Consider the following 6053-nt stretch of genomic DNA (forward strand, 5'->3'; position numbering starts at 1 on the left):
GCTATGTTTGCTGTATCTTGAATTCCCTTTTTTACATAAATTCTCTGAACATTCTTGGTAGCAGTATGTTACACAAATCAGACCTTGGTGTCAATTAATTTTTAATGTCCATAATTTTACTTTTATGAAGAAATTTTTTAAAAAATATATTTCAGTGTTTCTTTCTTTAGAAAGAATGCATTTTCAAAAGCAAACTACTCTGTTCTGATAACAGTTTGAGTTTTATTGTGATCTTTATAGAACCTTTTAATGTTTAAAAGAAAAAATTATAACGAGAGTCCTTTGGACTTTTTTTGAAGTCTCCAGACAAAGGATAAATTAAGTGCTCATCTCAGGTTCTCTTACATGTTTCCAAATGAGAAGTGTTCCAGTTATAAACAGAAAATTCCAAAACTTTAGTTTGATCTTTTGGAACTTACTAAGTTGGTTAAGTTTTATTGTATTTGTAAAGACTTCAGCATAACAGAAAATATTATCTGACTTTGAATGGAGATCTTGTTTTGGGCACAATACATCAAAAAGAAATATACAGGACAATCACCAGAGCAACTGCAAGATATTTGCATGGAAAATGTACTGAGTACTGTACTTGTCCTGAATAAAACTAAGCAATGCTGATGCTGCCAGGCTAAAAGGAAGACAGACCTTGGCAATCAAACCAGACTATATTTGAAGCTATAACTGATTATATGAATAAGATGGAATTGTTTCACACAAAGACAAGAACTTATGCACAAAGAAATAAACATTTCTGTAGCGCAATTATTACTGTGCATACATACAAAATATGTACATAAGATCTGTAGCCAACTAGCAAATGTGTAGTATAAAGTGTGAATTCATATTGAATACAAAGGAGGTTGAGGCCAACAATCTGAATTCAAGCTGCTAAATGGATAGAATATGTTGGCATCTTTTTAACCAGCTGTATACCAGTGTTTTGCTTCCTGTCAGACTACATGAATGAAAACCCCATGTTGGCACTTCTGATACCACAGTAGGTGCCAGTTAGACAGTTCAGAAAATTTTAAGTATTAGGAGGGGTGAACCCAGAAAGAAAAGCCAAGATTTCAGTGGTATGATTTGGAGTGAGGTTCTTGGAATGTTTCCTTCTGCAGTTTTTTTCTCTGATACGTCATGAAGGACTTGGAGTGAGCATTCCATTAAAGGACTGAATTGTGTCAAGAACAACGTTTCCCTAGAGGAATGGTAAGCAAAGAATCTCCTAGGGCTCAATGCAAAACTCACTAAGTGGAACAAAAATTATAAGCAATAGGTTTCAGTAAAAATTAAGAAAAGGAAAACCAATGAATTCCATGTTGTAGTGGCTGATATTAGGAAAGGAAGTAGAATGGAAAAAGGATAAAAAAGAAATTATGTATAGTGAATTTCATTCTCAATGAGATATTTTAAAAAACAAGTGGAAATACCAGAAAACATATAGAAAAAAGATGAAAGCACTTGTCATTCAGTCGCATAAAAGATTTTTAAAATATCTCAAATGCAAAATAGAAAAAAAGTCAGAGCATCAGTGTGCCTTGAAGAGACAATAAAATTTGAAAGGCATCGTAGACAACAAAGATACTCAATTCCTGTTCCTGTTCAGTCATCATTAGCTGAGTACCCAAACTGGAAAACCCAGGGGATAGACCATTGTAACCATCACAAGAGTGTGGACAGAGTATAACATCTTATTAAATAATGATGAGACGGTTAAAAAAACCCGGAGAGTGCTATGTGGCATATGGCAGCAATGGATGCTCTAAAACAAGGGTAATGCAAAAATCACAGGAGTGATCAGGATTGATTTGGTCATTCTTTGGTAAGAAGACAAAAGAAACACTGAAAAAATTTTATATAGAGTTTTGAGATAATCATTAAGTGAAGTAGACTGAAGTGTAGTGAAAGCAGTTAAAAGTTTAACATTATACCTTTAAAGGCATAGGTAGGATTACATAATGTGACTATAAAATTTTGATTACTGTAAGCAAAAAGTGCTGCTTTGAGGTTAAAAAAAGGAGAAAGACCAGAAATTCAGCAGAATTTACAAAAATTGAAAGCTGTTCCTTTGTCACTAAAATTCTTTAAGGCTATTTTAATGGAAATCAGCCTTTTCATAAGATCAAAATAAGCATTTATGCTGGATGTTCCAGGCTTAATAACAATAGAATTTGAAATGTTAGAGCCTAAGGAAAAGCTGATGACAATTGGAAAGACAGGGACTAAAAAAAAAGTCAGTATACATGAGATTACTCCACAGGAACAGGTTAGATGCAAGTACAATTATGTTTTCTTAAATAACTGGTTACTTAAAAAGTTGAGGAAATGGCTTGAGGTAGTTAGCCCTGAAAAAAACATCACCCTATTGTAAAATAAAAGAAGTGTCCATGTTGCAGGAGAAAAAGAGTGAAACTATCTTTTTCTATTACTTGCAACCCATATTTGAATTAGCTAAATCATTCATGAAATTGCACCCTAAAGGAGGAAAATGGAATAAAAATTTTGGAAGGAACATGCACTGGTAATTTGTTTTAAATAACTGATTTGTTCTAAAGTGTACAGAGACACCCTGTCTCACCCTTGTTAAGAAATTGGTTATGAAAGTTGTCAGGTAAGCAATTAAGCCTGCTTCAGTCTGTCACTGTGCTGCAGAAAAAAAAAAAAAAAGAGGCAAGTGAAACTGAAGATCATCTCTGTGCAGCAGCTTTTAAACTGGCACAGAATGAAATGCTTGTTATCTCCAAGGAGCAATAAAATGACTGCTTCACAAGATAAAAAAGATCCCAGTTATGTACAAAAAGTTTAGCGACTGTATATTTAGTATATACATATTACTCTAAATTCTCAGCCTGGGACCAGAGTACATGCTAAACACATTCACTAAATTAATGATAAGGAAACAGAGTCAAAATGGAGTACAAATCTAACAGCTGAATTCACATCAAAATTATCTTTGCCTTTATTTTTCTATATACTCTCTCTTTATATATATGTACATATATAGTAATGGCTATTACTTTGTGGACAGTGGGGTCTATACTCACAAGAGCTTCATAAGAGCTGCCTCTTATATGAAGGCATACAGTACTGACACAACTCTGAAGATTTTAAAAAGAATAATGTCCTAGAAAGCAAGGATGGTGTAGGTTATTCATTAGTAAGTCACTATTAGCAAAAAAAAAAAACACTTAATTGTCCTCTTTTACAGGACCTTATGATTTCCCCGTTTTTTAGGCCATCTGCTGCTTTTTGTGCTTAACCTAAGTTGCCATGTGCCCACGTCTGTGAACACGAGTAGCTTCCAAAACACCCAGTGAGGGCTACTGGACAGGAGCATTTCTGTCTACTTGAGAAACAGATGCTGTCTATGTGAAGCAACCAGCTGAAACCCTTCTCTCCAAATCAAGCAACATATATAAATTAAATACTTTAACAAACTCATTGAAGTGTTTCACTAAAATTTAAAACTATGAATAAAAATTGTGAGACCTATTATAAATTACTGTGGGACTAAGATGCATAACTACAAATCTATAAACCAGTGTGCTATTCAAAACACCTAGTTTTAATATGCATTTGCCACATATTGTATACAATTAGTCTGGCTAAAACAGATTACAAGAGTAAAGGTATTTGGCTTCTCAAGACTTGAAACAACAGAGTGAGAAAACAGGGAAATTACTTGAGATTTTTCAGAAGTATATAGAAGTATATTGCAGGGAAAAATGTGGACTGTTTCCTGGCTATTGAAAATGCAAACCAAAAAAGCTCAAAGAGGACATTCATTTTAACAACCAAACAAAAAACAAAACTAAACAAAACACAGGAAAAAAAAAAAAACAAAACCAAAAGCAACCAAAAAAACCCCCAAAACAAAACAAAACAAAACAAAAAGACAAAAAAACCCCAAACAAAACAAAACCACCAAAAAAAAAAAAAAAACACACACAAAAAAAAAACACAACAAAAAAAACCCCACCGAAATATTAAAAAAAAGAAGAGTAATTTCTGAAATTGAATAAAGGGCTTGCAGAATCCAGTTTCTGGTCAATTAGGTCCTACCCTCTTGGTTATCAGTATAATGAGGTCTCACTGCTTGTTATAATCCCTAACAAATGAAATAAAAATGTCACTTCTAGTCAAATTGCCTGATGGAAAGAATTTTGGGTAGCAGAAAGGCAGACTTTTGAAGAAAACCAACCAAATGAGTGGACATGCCTTAAGAAAGGAACTGAAGAACAGGATTTCCCATTGGGCTTTTGATAAGAGGCTTCAAACGTCATAAAAAAAAATATTTTTGGAGCAATAAAATGAACTTTCTTTGGAATTTTAGCTGTCACACAAGATAACTGTATAAACCTTGGTTTGTTCCTATGTTGTTTAATGACAGTTCTTTTTATAAGCCCTGATCTTCATTTAGTTAATTTTGAATCAGAAAATCATTGTCCTACTAGCCTACTCCCGTCATTTTGCATCTTTCATAGAACTTACATCAAAAAACAAATGCAAAGTGTTTATTTAAGCTACATAATTAAAAAAAAAAAAAAGTTAGTTGCAAAATCCAGCACTCATAAGTTAGGAAATTCAAAATTAATATGAAAATTATAGGGATGCTATGCCCAGTATTACATTCAATTCATTTATCCAAGTTTGATGTCTCTAATTAAATACCTTGTATTTTGTAAGGCATGTAGAAAATGATATCGAACTAAAGTTGCATGGGCTACAATGACTCATGACAAAGATAAATTCTATGCAACACAGTAACCTGTTGCCACCACTTAGCAGCAAAAATATTCTGTGAGCACTTCTGCACGGTGAAGTCAGATTAGGTGAATAACACTCACCCTTTGTCAGTAAGGGATGTTTCTTTCTGAAGCAGAAGAAATTAGATGGGTTCAGATGAATAGCCAAAAAACAAGGAAAGTTATCCCAGGCTTCTTGAATGGAGTTCCCCGCCCCCAAACCCTTCTTTCTTCAGAAAATCTGTTTTGGTTATGTGGTACTTCAGTGTTTGTGATGAGTTTATAGCGCTGTGGTGTTGGACACACAGTACTTTCAGAGGGTTGTGGATGAAATTCATCCTTTGTTTTTGATGTAAAGAGGCAGAAGTTCCTGATGCAGTGGGCTACTCATGACTTCCCTTCTTCTGTCATTCCTTAGTTAGTCCCCTCTACATTGCACTGTTGACAGGGCCATTGGATTTGTCTTAAAATATTTATGCTCACTAATTATTTTGTCAAGTTGCTGAAATTTCCTGACAGCAAACAAACAAAACCAATTTTTTAATTATCTTTGTTTTCGTAACATTTGAATAGAACCTCTTGCAATAAAATTAGGTTCTCCTCTGGCCTAAGGGCCCTCCTCAGTAATGTATGTGTGATCTGCTGCAAAAAAACCAGCTTGGAAAGCTTATACCATTAATAAATCTTTCACAAATATCTTTATTTTAAGAAAATATTTCCCTTTCAGAAAAAAAAAATTCTTTTTAAAGCAGTATGTTGTAAAACATTTTTCTATGTTCTGTATCTCCAGTTTAGGAAAAGTCTTGAGGTAGACATTTTTGTATAGACCACAGTCAGCAACTTGAAGAAGTGCTTTAAGCTACTAAAAATATGTTAAGCCTAGCAAAAAAAAAAAGTCCACTAATGAAGCCAGGCAATGTTGTATCTGCAAAAGTCTGGTGCAAACAAGATTCTTCAAGATTAAACTATAGATAAATGGTTTTACAGACAGAGAGAAGCAGCCTTTTGTGATTGCAATTTATTACTCTTGTCTCAAAAATTAAGGGACAGATGTTAATTAGTCTGTACATCATCTGTAGCTTAGAAAACAGTTTTTTAAATAAGATTCTTCCAAAAGCACCTGTGACTATATAGAGCCTCTAAAAGTCCATCTGGTATATAAAAAAATAAAGCATGTTCTGCCAACAATAAGAAAAAAACCTAAAAAAACCTGAAGAAATAATGCCGGGTCCTTCTGGTGTTCTTCTGATGACCTGGTTATAAACAAACTGTAATTTATATCACTTATGCACAGTGGTTTCCCTTCAC

The sequence above is a fragment of the Manacus candei genome, unplaced genomic scaffold (assembly GCF_025592945.1).
Source record: "Manacus candei isolate 608988 ecotype Guabito, Panama unplaced genomic scaffold, ASM2559294v1 h1tg000008l, whole genome shotgun sequence".
NCBI lineage: Eukaryota > Metazoa > Chordata > Aves > Passeriformes > Pipridae > Manacus > Manacus candei.